This window comes from Electrona antarctica (genome assembly GCF_951216825.1).
Source record: "Electrona antarctica genome assembly, chromosome: 11".
Taxonomy (NCBI): domain Eukaryota; kingdom Metazoa; phylum Chordata; class Actinopteri; order Myctophiformes; family Myctophidae; genus Electrona; species Electrona antarctica.
This window is the reverse complement of record NC_136792.1, coordinates 12,952,506-12,969,581: the sequence shown is the minus strand read 5'-3', so window position 1 is coordinate 12,969,581 and position 17,076 is coordinate 12,952,506. Positions and strand designations below refer to the sequence as shown.

At 43.2% G+C, this 17,076-nt stretch overlaps 1 protein-coding gene across 1 annotated transcript in view; it reads left to right on the top strand.

Moving 5' to 3' along the window:
• The window catches only part of drd2a (dopamine receptor D2a), a 205,444-nt gene that overhangs the window by 37,244 nt on the left and 151,124 nt on the right, over positions 1–17,076 (top strand). The window lies entirely within an intron of this gene.

The window sequence follows — 17,076 nt, the reverse complement described above, 5'->3', positions numbered from 1 at the left end:
GCAGTCACTTGTGTTTAAAGGTAGCAGCTGTCACATAGCAGCTGTCACGTAGCCACACACACACACTGTCACGAACTGTCACGAGGCGTTGCTATCTAAAAGGGTTCTCGGTCTACTGTATAAGACCTCTCTTTGAAGCCAACATCACAATGTGGCTAAAGGTAAAGCAACATGTCACAGGGGCTTCTGCATAATGAAAACTGACACTAAAAAAAACAAGGATCACTGGCTTCCATTTTCATGAAGACTTCAGCTGTTGACACGTGGCATTTAGAGCTATGGTTATGATATGAAACCCCTCAAGAGTGGCACGCAAAAGAGTAAATATGCCTGAAGAGCAAATGGGGGACGTTTGAAATGCAAAACAGTTTTTTTTACTCCTCCTTCTTTATCTGTACGCTGTACACCCTGCAAGCACAGCAGGATACTTAAGATCTCTGCTGCTCTATGGTGGCATCTGTCATTCTCTCTCTCTCTCTCTTTCTCTCTTTCTCTCTTTCTCTATCTCTTTGTTTGCTTCTGTCTTTCTTCATTTTCTGTCGCTCTCTCGCTCACTCGTCCAGTATTCTCTTTCCTATGATTCCGTCTATATTTCTGTCCTCTGTTTTATCTATAAGCACAGCAGGGTACCTCAGATCTATGCTCTACTCGTGTGGTGGCATCTGTCAGTCCTCTCTCTCTCTCTCTCTCTCTCTCTCTTTCTCTCTCTCTCTCTCCCACTCCCACACACACTGAGCACTTCACAGCATCAAACATGTGGCGGCAGCAATAGAAGCTGTGGCAGCGTCCATTCATTTTGCAGGTCATTCTGTGTAATACATGGGCCCTAAAAAGATCAAGTTTATGCACAGCAATATGCAATGCACCCACCCACACACGCACGCACGCACACACACACACACACACACACACACACACACACACACACACACACACACACACACACACACACACACACACACACACACACACACACACACACACACACACACAGCTTATCAGTTAGTCAATCCCCGGGCGTGCACATGCTCTTTGCAGAGACATTTAGACTGCCAACACGAATGTGACAGGCTTTCTAGACAGTGTAAGGTCTCACTGCGATGTCATGGTCAAGTCAAGTCAGGTCAAGTAAATGTGGTTTATAAACATTAAAAACAACGAGTTCAGTGGTCGAGGGGAGCAGGCTGAGGCTGGTGGCAGGCAGGCAGGCAGGCAAGGCAGTTGAGTATAGTCACTGTAGAACAAGAGAAAGGATTAAGTCACGAGGAGTATAAAACACAGGTTTCTAGAAATAAAACACTAACTGAGGCACTAGGAATAACTATAGGACTAAATTCAGGAGCTGGCAAGAAGCAATCATTGGATTCTGTGAAGAAAACTGCAAAACAAAACTATATAATCAAATAGTTTATGGTTTGTGAATCACCAGGATCCCAGATGGCTTGATTCTAGGCTTACAATAATTTATGAATATAATTTTGGAAATCTCTAAGGGAAAGTTTTGAGCTTAATCTACCTCTTAACAAATACTAATAAAGGTGATCAAACAAAAAGACGCTCCTGTGGCCCAGGGACAAAAGAAGAGACAGAACCAGGGAAGGGCAGGTCTTTCATACTGTAGTATGGGGAGACAGTGGCTCTAGGTTCCCTTGATTACCTCTCCAGCACCCTGCAAGAGTGCAAGACAGTTACGCCGGGGCTCTGCGTACTGTGTTGTGGCGCGTTGTGTTCGGCATGTTGCGTCAGCAACATTCATAGATTTATTGTGGGTTGCTTATCTACATTGTACGTGGTTTTAATAAAAGTTAATGACAATAACGCAAGAAGACAAATAGCAGCTGCAATAACAATTGAATATAATCATACTATTGCTTGAATTCGCGCAACAGAAAAGCACACAACAGCACAAGAAGTGAATGGACTGAACCTACGAGGTGTTAAAAGCCAATGAGGTTGACTAAAACGTGGCACTGCTTGCAAAGTAAACATTACCTTGACACGAGAATCAATGTGTGGCCTTTTGACCTGGAATGTGCATGCTTCAGTTGTTTTTGGCCTCAGTGGGATATTGGCAGGCAGAAAGCATGTGCTGCGTAAACAAACAAAGCTGTGTCTCTGTAGGACCATGTCTTTTTTTATTAATATTTTTATTGGGGAAAATTACATAAATTGCATAAATTGACATGCAAAATTCAGAAGCACAGGTGTGCATTTGTATTCTGCCCCTTTCCGCTTTATCTACATGGAGAGATAAGAGGAAATAAATAGGAGAAAAGAAAGGAAATTACATCAAACTGAGCAACAATAGCAAAGTAATGAGCAGTATCCGTGTGTGTCGTTCTTTGCGTGTATTAGACACTACAGTTATTACATGGCATGAGGATTTTAAGAAAACCATTGAAGCACAGCAAAACGTAACAGAATGGGTAAGAATAATTAAGAAGAAAAAAAGAAAGATAGAAAGGTAAAATTATAATAAAGAAGACAAAGTAAGGGAGTGGGAAGGGAATGGGGGAGATTCAGTAATTATAGGACCATGTCAGCTTCACTGCATAACCTGCTAAACATGCCTTTTATTCCATAACATGCTAAACCCGCTATTGGTTTTATATGTTTCATTAGCCGTTTTTTGATGACTTTTATGAAAATCCGGCTTTGTCGCGGACATCGTGACGAGGCCGACGCGTTATGATGACATAACCGGAAATCGACCTATAAATGATGCGAAGCTTGCGTAGCTAGTTCAGGCAGGCAACTCGTGAGCACGCCTACCTGATCAGGTGACTAGTCTCATGCACTCTTTACCTGATCAGAGCGGCTACCTGCCTACCTGCTCATTCCTGGCTTCTCTCCTGCTGTGCGGTCGTGCGCCACTGCTGCTGCTGCTGTCTCCCTGCCTTGCTTGCTGCTAACCTGCTGATCATGAAGTTTTTGCAAATCCCACCGCCTCCCCAGCATCCATCTCTGTTTCTAGATGTTTTTTGTTTTGTTTTTTGCAGAGGGTTAAATTAGTGGCATCATACCTTCCATCACGGTTCCATCATAGTTTGGCAGCCCTTGCACCTGACAGGATTGTATATCACATGATGATGACACAATGACAGTGGGAAAACACCTTTAATATAATTTTAGTGCAGTGTGTGTTAACCACTTGAACCCTCGCCTTCCTATTCTGGGAATGTCATAATGGGGAGGACCAGATGTTGATACTGTGTGGTTATTGTGCCGGTTGGAATGGCAGAATGCCAGACAACTGTAGTGTTATGAACCGACAACAGTTGTCTTGTTATTTGAGTTAACATTGGTAGCAGAGGATGGCTGAAAACTATAGAGTCCCACCAGGTTTCGCATGAAGGGAAGCCATATGAAAGTTGAATGAATGAGATATCTGGAGCAGAGTCACGGAACTTGCGAAAAAGAAACAAGCCCTTGCTATGGTTTTGGCGCTATCGAGCAGTGCAAGAGAAACGGCGATGGAAATACCCGTAGACAACTTGAATAAAGACGAGGGTATGATGACCACTTTGCTCGCAAAGCTTGACAATTTATTTCTTAAAGAAGAGAAAGATCAAGTCTATGAAGCTTGCTCGAGCTTAGATCGGATGGAGCTTCCCGACGCAGTGTTGGCTTTCAAACTATTGGATACTTTATGCTTGGAGATTATTACATTACAGATCACCAGTTAGCTCTCACTTACAGATCTGACTTTTGCGTCCATCAAGTCAGCATTGAAGAGGATGTTCAGAAGAGGAAAATGTCTGCTCCCAGCATGGGAATCGACCAAGAAACTGCGTTTGGCCTCAAAGGGATCAACAGAGGCATAAATCCTTTGGACAGGTACGGCCGTAGATCAAAGTGTGCAGAATCAACATTTCATTTGACCAAAGACTTCTGAGGAGTGCAACATTACTCTGTACACTAATGGAGTACAAATGTCATCCACAGCAGCAGAAATAATTATGACAGAATGTTTTTGTTCAGCAATAATATACTGCATGCACACAGAGTGTGGAGGACAGGGGTGGCTCGATGGCTATATAACTGAACTGAGCCAGAAAGAGCGTTTTTCTGAAAAAGACTGAATAATGCAGCTGTAGACCATTAAAGTTTGGTGATGGAAAAGTGGTGTATTCCACTAAAAGTTGGACAGTCCAGGTGTCACATTGAAGTTAGTTTCAGCTGAGGTTCCACTGCTTTTAAGAAAAGCATCCATGAAAAGAGCAGGGACAGTACTCGACATGGAAAATGACAGGGTGGTGACAAACAGGGTAGTGACAAACCTAAAGAACTTGATATTATTGTGTGAAAATAATACTTTAGATGGAACAACAAAAAGGGAATGGGCGGCAAGACACAACAATGCTTTGCATTCCTGACACTAACACAGAGGTGTGTTTTGGTTTGCATTTCTTTGTAAGATTATGTCATGTTGTACAATGTTTATGCCTTTTATTCTATTTATGTGCGTGTATTTATGCTTATTTTCATACAGTTTTACATTGGAGATTTGTTTGCAAGTGAGCGCAAATAAATTAAGCCACCAGTACACGGGACAAGCTGTATCATTCTTGATCCAAAGGCATACCTGAGGTGCACCAGGCAGGGAATGAGACAAAATGGAGTCAACACAAGTGGCTTTAATGGGGTAAAAAAACACATTATACACATGGTGGTACAGAGCAGAGAACAGGTGTCAGTCTGAAAACAAGAGAAATTGTGAAATACATATAGATAAAGCTATAGGTGTTTTACATACAGCGATATGTTGCGGTCGGCAGGCAAAGCTAAATGGAAGTACAACAATATTTTTGTGGGGATGTGTTTGAAACAAAAGGTGTCATTTGATTTAGCAAAACATGTTGAGATAAATGGTCTGGAAGATGCTTCTCTCCACTGGTACAACAGAGTGATGGAAATGGTGTTGACAACAGGAGGAAAGATTTCCAAAGTTGATCCAGCCTTTTTCTACTGGCTGCGACTGGGGTTCTAGCCTGCCATGTGGATGACTTCACACTCTTCATGACTCTTAGTGCCTGCGTATTGTGGGTTAGGGCTTTACGCAACTAGTCGACTATTCCTAATAGGTAAACTAATAGTAGTTGACTAGTAAACTATAGGCAACTAATACAATCACTAGAAGTGAAAGCCCTATTGTGTGTGTGTGTGTGTGTGTGTGTGTGTGTGTGTGTGTGTGTGTGTGTGCGTGTGTGTGCGACTGTGCGCGCAGTGAAAAGGGGAGGGGTCGGTGGCATGTCGGACTATTGGCATGTCGGAGAACTTGTGTTTGTGTGCAGCACGGTGAGACGGCGGTGGACGTCAACTTTGTTTGTTCTTTAACATCTAACAACCACACCCGTTCTAACTATGATCGTTAATGTAGTGGGTTCAGCTTTTGGAGCTTTTGCAATTCCTGTGGCAGTGGCTATGTGTCAGGATGTCACGTCAAGATGTACTCAGTGACATAGTCTACAGGCGACCACGCTGCCTGACAGTCCCTCCCGTGAACAGCTGCCGGGAGGAGAGGCAGTGGTGGACCCGGAAACGTCCTTGCGGTGTCTTGTCGGTCCACCATCGGGGCAGCGATGTGTGGACTTCCAGGCCCATGAGAGTGGCTGTGGAGTGTGGAGGGCGCAGCGTCAGCGGTTGGTTGCTAAAAGTTGCACGTTGAGCAATTTGAGTTGTGACCATACCATTAACAAAAGGCAACAAATTCAAAATGTCATTATTCTTTAAGTAACATGTGACATAGGGGGTTTTCATGATTCTGAATCCATTCCAAGCATTAGTTTTGCACAAAAAACACTCCTTGGGCTAAAAACGGCCATAGCTACTTTTTCCGTTATGGTCACATATTATGCTAATAACTAAAATTGCTCAACATGCAACTTTTACAGTAGCAACCAAGCTTAATCTCATCTGCTAAGCTGACATTTGAATCATAGTTTACATTAAACAACATTTCTGGGTCTAACATGGGACCTATGGGGCTTCCAGTAGAAGTTGTTGGAGGGTTTCAAACTTTCAACAGCTTGGGGTGTCCAGAGGCGAGGCAGAAGGAAATGTGGGCGTGCGTGTGGGCGGTAAATATGCTAGTTGGAAGCATGCAATGTAGTGCGTTGTATATTTCCTATGGCATGCATTAGTAATTTGTGCATGGAGAGCTTTGCGCAAACAGAGTGGTAGGAGAAGGCGGACGGATAAACGGGTGCCCCATTTTCAATTAGTGTGGTAGGATATATTCCATTGTGTGGAGCCGTGACCTTCACTCCCAGATGAACAATTCTGCTGCAGCAGTGGATTCTCATGTAACTAATTAGAGAAAAAAGGTATTGGCTCTGCCTCTCAGTAAAGGGCAGGAGGCTCTGCAAATAGACAATAGGCAATTATTTATGGAGCCATGGATAAGACTTTTTTTCCCCCGAAAAATGCACGGATTATGTCACAGGTACCGTTTTGACTGTACATGCCTTTTATTCTCGGTGTCTTTGTTAGGTCACTGGTCCTATAAAATGAGCCTCGTAAATGTTATGCACAGGAAGCTGTCATTTTTGTTTCTTGACCACGAGAATAATAATATTTTGAAATATGTTCAAAATATATTTTGGGATTTCAATTTCTGCCAAGCAGCAAGCTATAGACGATTTATTGATTCACACTAGTAATAAGGAACTTATTTATGTGACTGCAAAGGTGAAATGGAAGTGTGAGTGAGGTGGGACAACCGCTACTCTTTTTCAGGGCTTCCGATATAGCAATGCAGGCGGTTTGGCATTGTAGGGAGACAGTAAACACGGAGAGCAGGGGAGTGACATGCAACAAATGTTCCTACCGATCGGGATTCCAACCGGGGATAATTGTCAGGCATTAGAGCTCATGTGGTATTATGCATCCAGCATCCTAAGCATCCAGCTATCAGGATGCCCTGGCTTCTGTGGTGATAATTATGCTTTAGCAGCAATAATGTTCATTGTAAATCCTCATTCATGCTTGGGTGATTGTCATTCAGTGTGTCATTTGACAAAGTAATGCCAACACGTCAACACTTTTGTGCGGGTGGAAGTAGAATGTTTTTGTTGAGCAACAATATTGCTCAACAATATTGATAAATTAGAATTTATATGCGCAGCAGTATTACATTTCCAGTGAGAAAGGACTGCGGCCCCCACTTTGAAAACCAGTGGACTATTAGGTACACACACACACACAACGGTGACGTGTTCCAGAAACCAAATAGTGGAAGAGCCAATCAGCGTCTGTCAATCACGGGGCCTTACCCAAAACCCAACCCTATACCTAACTCACAGGAAGCCACGGGTTAGTTGTAACTATACTGGCCACGCATGTCGGGAGCCACGGGCTAGTTTTAACCTACCACGGGTTATTAGTTGTAACTGGCAGCGCATGTCGGTAGCGACGATGTTGTCGAACTAATGCCTGTTGGACTGTTAGTATGTCTAACCAACATATGCATCCCAACATTACACGTCCATTTAGCTTAAAAACGCTTAAAGGAAAATCACAGCAGGTATGAATTTGGCTCCTCCATCAATATGGTCAAATATGTTTGAACCTGGAACTGTATTCAAGACAGGCACTATTTTATTGAAGGCACCATTCATCCTCTGAGTCTGATGATTTGATCTACACGAACATCCCCCGACATTATCTCCACTGCTTCATCTGTCATACAATATCTTGCTGCCGAACCAAAGTGGAGCCAGACACCAATAACAACCTAGAAATGTCCCAATCTGCCTGTTCCCAAATAATCGGGCACAAAGCGTGACAGATGTGCCCTCTGTGATGCAAATGAATTATTGCAGGGTACGTTCATCCCTGATATCTCCATTGACTGCATATGGCCTCAGTGTCTATATTGAATAAATTACTAAGTTCTTGTCTTTTCCTCTCTTTTGTCCTCTTTCCACATTCTCTTCAGCCTGTTTTTCATGGAATTTAATTTCAATCATTTGAATTTGTGAATCTTTCATCACTGTTTTGTTGTTCGAGAACCTGCCATTACGTGATGATGAATCTTCTCAATCCTCTCTTTATTTCTCAAATGTTACTTTCAACGTGACAACGTTAACTAGAAATGCACTCTGCAAGCAGAGTGTGCAAGTAGACCTACTGCCCGTTATTGACCTTATACCAACCTATACCAACCTTGAAACGTACCTTAGTTACGTCACCATCAACAGCCAATAAGGGATCACCATTTTTACCCAGACATACATACATACATACATACATACCCAGCCGATCACCAAACTTAGTTACGTCATCAAGAATGGTGGTCCCTTATTGGCCGGTGGACAACACCGACATACTGTACACATACATACCCATTCCGATCGCAGTACTTGCGCACTCTACTTGCACAAGTAATAATTAATTAATTTAAACATTTCCCCGTTTTAAAAGCTCTCATATGTTCCGTGAAAGGTTGGAATTTGTCACATGGTGTTTTTTCCTTACGCAGGGAGGATTGGTGGTTGGATCTCTGACTTCACACTCATGTCACCATGACTCAGCCATAACCATACCAGTAAGACGCCTAAGGGCTTTTGCCTGTACATGCACAAAATATGTAGGCCTATGCCATTTTGAAAGGGGTTCAAAATCAGGACACATCGGCTGTATAATTGCAGATACCAATGTATTCAAAAACAGTCAAATCATCTTTGATTGATTCAAGATAAATTATGTCATTACAAAAAGTACAGAGGTACAGTTATACAACCAGTAAGACGCTCTGAGGGCGAGAAGCGACCTCACAGAGGTTGCATGCACGCATCCGCCAGTGCTGGGCGAGTGCTGGCACTATGGTATGGGGGGTCAGATCAACATGGAATGAATTCTGTACTGGCCATATAAGGAGCATGTCTTGAGTGTACAGGGTTTGATGAGGTCAGATCAACATATTGAATGTCAGAACAGGTCAGCTCCATATATGGAGATCTAAGGGCCGATTCATACTCCTATTTTACCGCTGTTTCGGCGCTGTAGTGCCGAAATGATTTCGGCTCGTCAGACATTTTCAGTAGCACCGAAGAGCCGACTTTAGGACGGTACCCGCCCCCACCGAACCTCAAATGACGTCACATTGTAGGCTCTACAGAGCCGAACCGACTTTTATTCGGCTCTAAAATAGGAGTATGAATCGGCCCTAAGGGTGGCTAGCGGGGACATTCTCTTGAGGGTACAGGGTTTGATGAGGGCCAGTCCTTAATTTTCGGGCCTGTTGAGAACTCTTGTTTTCTCTGGCTGCCGGACGCGGCTGCACTAATAACTTTGGGGCCGGCCCGTAAATGGACAGGTATCAGTCAAAATGGAGACATCGAAGAGGAAGGATGGATGGGGAAGGATCAACATATGGAATGTCAGAACAGGTGCTGACATATTAATATTGATGACATCATCTCCATATATGGGCTTAATTTGCGCATTTACTATGATATGATCCCTGATTTACTATCATCCCTGATGATGTCATAGTGATGAGTCACTCATGAGACATGAGACCTGGGCACAATATATTTGGGCTTTCCCCATGTATGAGGATTGTGAGTACGTGGCGTGACAAAAAACGCAAGGTTTAATAGTTAACTGCGACCTTTGGTCGCAATTATACATACCAATATCCGCTCCGATCGGATCTGAAGCCCAAAGATGGTATTGATCTCAGGCTATGACAAAACACAAGTAGGTGTGAGGGCCCTCTTACTGTAAATAGGCCTATATACTGTATATTCATGTAACGTGTTCTGTATATTCATGTTTTAATGTTCTTTTCACTGTTGCTATTGACATAGGCTACTATTTGAATGACATACTATCAAGAATTATGTAAACGATTATGTGTCACTTGGACTCGCAGTGAAATCCGCAAGACTGCGCTAACACCAAATACAACAAGACAATAACATAGATACTGGAGTGTAATGAATTCTCCAAGTGATGTGCACCCCAAGGTACAGTAATATACGCTGCTCATTCTCTGGGCAACCCACTGGCTAACCCTGTTGTTGATCAGGAGTCCTGCCGTTCCTCTGCCTCTTCTAATGAGGCTTAATTGAGTGCTCATAAGCACTAAGGAGTTGGAGCTTTGTTTTCACTCTGTCGTGAAGGCCATTATGTCGCCGAAACACATCTGAGTTTTGATGTGCTCGACCTTGAAATGCAAGGATAAACAAAGCAATTTTGTCTGTAACTGGAACAGTGCCTTGTTTTCTTTTTTGATTTTCTAAGTTGATAGACTCATCCCTCCTACCATTAAAGAGCACCTTCCAGCTGTATTTATTTAGCTTTAATGGTTTAGTGTGTGTACCCAAGCGGCGCTCCTCAGTCCCCTAATCATAATCTAAAGTGACAGTGTTGAGTGGTCTTTACTTTTCCTCTTAACGTCTCTGTTCACCTCTTCTTTCCATCAAAGTGTTCAGAAGTTGCTTATTACGACATCATACACTTTTAGAAGTGAGACCTCACCAGCTTCCAATTACAGTTCAGCCCAGACTGTGGTATAAGTCTAAAAATGAAACGTCAACCTCCCAGTGCCAGAGGGCATCTGAACCACAATACCACTTCTTTCATTACTGGAGGCATCAAGTTCATCTCTCTGAAAGTTAAACTTCTCTCTCTCTCTCTCTCTGTGCGTGCGTGCGGGGGGGGGGGTCTCTCTCTCTCACTTGGCTGCTCGATCTGACAAAGACACAAAGAACGTTTGACAAATCGTGTGCTCTCCATCAGTTGATGCCTAAATGTTCTAAACGGTCGATGTGTCTTTTATAATAGCAATCAGGCTGTAGTGTAGATGGTGCAGTCTAATGTGCACACATACGCAAATAAGAAGCAATGCAAGTATAGACATGGGAGATTCTATAGTATGGTATTCAATAATGATAAAATAATCAAATCCCAGTGTAACTGCTTAATAATCAATAATAATAAAATAATAAAATCCAAGTGTAACTGCTTAAATATTCAAGTTCATAGAGTAGCTTCTTATTAATCTGGGCATAAATGTGTTGATCTCTGTTCCAGTGTGCAGTATTATACTGAAAGAACATGGATACTAAAGAGGCAACAGAAATGTCACGAAGACATCGTCAAAAGAAATAAAAAGATTAGACATCTCCGAGCAGACATTGAAAAACAGAGTTAATTGGACATTAGCATGTAAATTAGACGCAGTTGCTTTGATTCACTGCAGCGCAACAGCAGCACTCCAGAGTTTAAGAACTTTTCAATAAATTATTCAAAATAACTCACTTCGGAAACCGTTAACAACAAAACTGATGAAGGAGGACATGTGGGTGGATAATATATTCCTTATTCCACATAACATCCACCTACTCACACAAATAACAAGTGACCTTTTTCTTGACCCTTATTTGAAAATGATTGATTGAATAATTTATGAACACACAAAAAGTCCTAGGACTTGTTGTCCATAGTGGTCCTGTATAATCAAATATATCACAGTTCAAGTGCAGCGGGCCAACCAAGAGTTCTGTAGGCTACAGCGGTTCTCAAAGTGGGGTCCAGGGACCCCCAGGGGTCCTTGAGTGAGTTCTGGTGGGTCCCCAACAAAATGCGTCAATATAACAATATCAAGTGTGTCACGCACACAGGCAGGGACGTGTTTAACTGTCTGTTCATCTGACTCCTCCACTCTGGTGCACCACCAGAGTACACACCGTAGGCCCTACGGTGTGTAGTCTGGTGGTGCACCAGAGTACACACCGTAGGGCCTACGGTGTGTACTCTGGTGCACCACCCGAGTACACACCGTAGGCCCTACAGTGTGTACTCTGGTGCACCACCCGAGTACACACCGTAGGCCCTACAGTGTGTACTCTGGTGCACCACCAGAGTACACACCGTAGGGCGTAGTAGTAGGCTATACTGTGATTCTCAACCTGTAGTACGGGAGACCTCCTCAAGGTCAAGTTTATAATTATGGACATCCTAAATCTCAACTCTCTATGAAAGACAAGACGGCAATCCGACATCCGTGCATGTACATCATACATGATGTATATGCACTGTTGCACACACATTTGTTTCTATGGAAAAACAGCTGTAGTTTATTTTATTTCATTCGATTCATGTAAGAATAAGCTTCACCTGCAGTCACTACAGTGCGTAATGGCATGACATCGGGGGATCCCCGATGTTATGGTCTTCGCTTGCTATGTTTGACTCGATGAGAATAGCATAATGTATACATTTCAAGCACAAACTCAATACAAAGACTGTTAACTGTGAGTGGACAACCCAATTAAGCATTACACTTGTTAACAAGGTGGACCACCTTGTTCAATTCATCAAAAACATTTAAAGACTTACAAATAGACACTTCTATATAGTCAAAGCACAGAACAGGAATTCATCATAAAGGAGGTAAAAAGGGAAAATAAACATATACAGGGGTGGGCGTGGGGGGGGCTTCAGATTTTTACGGGGGCCAGTTTCGAATTGCAGCCGTCCGTAGGTGCCCTTTGAGAGCGGTTTTGAAGGAGTCAAGGGATTCACATATGTATTAATGACTGTTGGTAGGGCGAAAATAATTTAGTCCCTTGTTTGTGCCGAATCTGGGTTGTACATGGTTCGTTGCACGCCCTCTGGTGTTGTGGGTGTGGACTTCGTTCACATTAAGGAAGTATCTAGACAGGTACATGGGTATCTTGGTGGTGTATCGAATCTTGTGGACCAGACCCATTGCAAGATGCTGTACTCTGTCGTCGACCCTAAGCCATTCCAGCCTGTCAAAGTGGGCAGGGGTGAGGTGGGATCGGGGGGTGAGGCCAAGTAGGAGCCGGACCAGTTTGTTTTGGGAAGTCTGGAGCCTAGTTTTAAGGGCCTTTGAGGTGCTGTGGTACCAGGAGGTGCATGCATAGTCAAAGAAACCTTGTACGAGGGCTCCTGTTAAGGTCTTCAAGGTGTACCACTACATCCCGACACTCAGGACAGATATTGCTGCACGCATGCATGCACTGTTGCACACACCCTCTTTATTTGTTTCTATTGAAAAACACCAGTAAATTAACGTTCATTGTATTTTATTTCATTCGAGTCACGACGAAGGAATGAGTTGAAATGCCACCGGCACTTATAAAGATGGCAGTTGAAATGCCACCGGCCGCTTATAAAGATGGCACCGTCTGCTGGGTAAGAGACAATTGAAAGATAAAATAAAAGATAGGGCCTAGCTGTTCTGCACAGACAATGAGCAGACGGCCAGTGGCCACCTATGTTATCAGGAGCCTGGACCTTTCTTAGGTTTACACTTTTTAAAACACCTAATCACACTCAAATGAGGAAGGTGGGGGCAGGGGGGGGGAGTGGCCTGACAGCAACCCGACTGTTACCTACATTTACAATTTACAATTTAGGCATTTAGCAGACGCTCTTAATCCAGAGCGACTTACATTTAGGCAAGAACAAAAGTATGGGAATACATCACATATATAAAATGCATTTATCAAGAAGCATGCGTAAGCTAAGAACGTAACTAGAACATATCTATATAATGACACTATACATATTAACTATACATATATACTAACTATACTATGCTATACATATGTACTATGATGTGCTATGACTACATACAATGCAATTATTGTGCTATCTACATGACATGCTATAAGTCTGTTTCAAATGCTATCTAAGTCTAAAAAGTGCTATATAAGGGGGTACATATAACAGAGACTTTAAGCAACGACTGTTTTCGGGACGGCTCCGCTAGGCGGAAGTACGGTGGCTATGACGCAATCGCCGTAGCTGGCAAAATCGTTACGCAAACAGCCCCCATTCATTTTTTTGTTTGTGTGTCTATGCAGCATGTGTGAAACATAAACACATTATTATTATTTTTAAACATCCCGTCGTGCGTCAGCTAACTTGCCGATATTGCTTCATTCTTACATGCGCTGGAATCAGATCAGCAGTGGAAAGAGGAAGGTGCTGGAGCATTAATCTGTTATTCTAAAACCTTTTTAATATGACATATGGTATTAGTGTTATTTCTTCATTCAGAGCATGCCAACACATTACACAGCATAGGTGATGGAGCAATCGGTGTAAATGTATGACAGCTATAATTTCAATAAACATGGTTATGGCATGGCGTTGTAGACACTACGTGTAAGTGTAGGTTCTGCCGTAGTAGAAAGGGCTGCGACGGCAAGCAGGTTTATGTATCGAGCACTGATCCACTTCCGGTTGCCGCCAAAACACACTTAGAAAACCTTAATGTAGTTCAAGCGCAAGCACTTCAAATATGTTGTGGGGCTGTCAGCACATCTCCCACATGTGCATTACAACAAGGGAAATGCCATTAGAGATAAGGAGAAGACACCTTATGGCAAATTATTGGACACACATTAAGGGGCACGAGAATATTCACCCAGTGAAGGGAGTTATGCTAACCTGACTCCGCCAGATGGGGCAGCAGAGAGTACACTGGGTAGCACTGTGTATGCCTTGATCCCGCCTCTAGCTGCCGCTGATTGGCCAGGCCGTTTGGTGGCCGGAGCATCAAGTCTGCCTGAGAGTTCCCAGATGGGAGCAGGAGGGGGGAACCCAGTGTACTCTCTGCTGCCCCATCTGGCGGAGTCAGGTTAGAGTTATGCAGCCATGCTGGGAATACATAAGGGCCCAGAATAGTAGCTTTGGGTGCGTGGCGAATGAGTTAGCTCAAGCAATGGGTGTGAATGTAGACGAGTACAGTCCCACAGTAGTGATCCCTGAAGTAGCTCCATGGGTGTATGCGACACCAAAGGTAGATTTTTATATATTAGAAGTTAAAAGGAGGGGAAGGGGTGAAGTAGATTTGGTTGGTGCGTTTAATAATTATGTGGGGAAAAAAACCTATTACTGGACTAGTGGTGGTGTGCTCAGATTCGAGCTCAATACTAAAAAGCTTGATGTCATTTAGATCAAAGTGCAGAGAAGATTTAATGTATCTATCGAGTGCTTCACGTGCACAATAATCTGATCCAAAGGGGAGTGGAAGTGCAATTCATGTGGGTACCAGCACATGTGGGGATTGAGGTAAATGAAACAGTGGATGTGTTAGCCAAGGAAGCACTAAGTGAGGAAATAGAGGTGGAGATCAATAAAGCAGAGGCTAAATCAGTGATATGGAAGAAGGTGATGGAAGAATGGCAGCAAAGATGGGATGGAGAAGAAAAAGGAAGGCATTATTCCAATATTCAAAGTAAAGTGGGTGGAAGTAGAAAGAGCAGTAATGGAAGTAGAAGAGAGATGTAATTTAGATCAAAGTGCAGAGAAGATTTAATGTTTCGAGTGCTTCACGTGCACAATAATCCATGGCTGAGGAAAGTAGGGGTGCTGGGGGGGCTGGAGCACCCTCTCCGCCTAGGCACAGCCCCCCCCTCGGACAGGAGGGGGAAAATAATAATAATTTGAATCAAAACAGATTTCTGTTAATGGACTAATAAATATGCTGTATCACAGTATCGGCGCCTTATCCTGGTTAATTGCCTGTGTCAGTTTGCTCATGCGTGGGGAGAGGCCACTTTAAAAGCCACTTTTCTGCGTGAAAATGCGCGAAAATGCGTGTGCACGAGGCGCGTGCACGCACATTAAGCGTTCAGCACCTCCTACTGTAAACATCTTCCCGCGGCCATGCAATAATCTGATCCAAAAGGGAGTGGAAGTGCAATTCATGTGGGTACCAGCACATGTGGGGATTGAGGTAAATGAAACAGTGGGTGTTAGCCAAGGAAGCACTAAGTGAGGAAATAGAGGTGGAGATCAATAAAGCAGAGGCTAAATCAGTGATATGGAAGATGGGATGGAGAAGGAAAAGGAAGGCATTATTACAATATTCAAAGTAAAGTGGGTGGAAGTAGAAAGAGCAGTAATGGAAGTAGAAGAGAGGAAGTAATAATAACACGGCTAAAATTGGGACACAGTGCAATAAATAAAACTGATGGGCAGTTGGGTAGGATGGGCAAAAAAACCGCCTATATGTGAACACAGCCAGGAGGAGGAGTCGGTGGAGCATGCCATTATGGACTGTAGACCGTATCAAAGAGAGTAATGGTGGAAGAGCTAAGGGAGGTGGGAGTTGAAGAAATCACTTTTAAAAAGTGAATTGGTGCAGCAGAGGATAACACGGGGAGAGGCACGGTGATCAGATTTATTAAAGAAACAGGTTTATGGGATAGACTGTAAGTAAGAAAATTGAGAGTAACAGAAGGGGGCGGTAATGCAACTATTTGGATGACAACCGCCAAAAAAAACCAATGAAAGCGCAGCTCCTTGCAGCACCAAGCCAAACAAATTTGTGAGAAAATATGCTACCTTAAAATTGGATTCACCTGAAGTGGGACAGAGGCAGACCCTATACCACAGTGTGTTATGTAATACAACTCTTAACAATTATGATTCTATGAAGCCCTCGGCTCGTCGCATGCATCTCAAACAGCATCTTCAAACCAGACACGAAAACAAACCACTTGAATAATGAACTGATACGGGATGCAATTTGTTCCGTATTTTAAGGTCGGGGAATATATGAATGACGGGGCGATTTATTTGAGACATTGAGGTAATACTGCTGATCTCCTCCCACTCTGCTCTGCTCTCGTGCCTGTGATGTGACTGTGTGTGTTTATGTTTATTGTTCGCTTTGTGTCGGCGATGCGTGTACGATCACAATGGATCACATTCAACAAACAAGTGGCCAGATACGGTGGAACGAATGGTGCAACCGTTGCTCAAAACTGTGGATCAAAACAAGAGGAGAATGCTTTAACCAGCAGCACGTAGGCCTACTGTAGAAAGTATAGAACTGCCAGTAGAGCCAGTAGAAACAGTGTGGTACTGGTATGTAGAATCATTCACGCACAAAAGCCATTTCAAATGGCATTACAACCAAACACATAATAGCCTGTGTTGATCGATTTCTTAATAACGAGACAAACCGAATCAGTGTATTAAGTCTGTGATTAATTACAGCTGTGACCAATAAAAGCCAGCGGCATGCCTTGCACTCCGTCGTGCATTGCACAGCCGTGGTAAAGTTAAACTTCTGTCTAT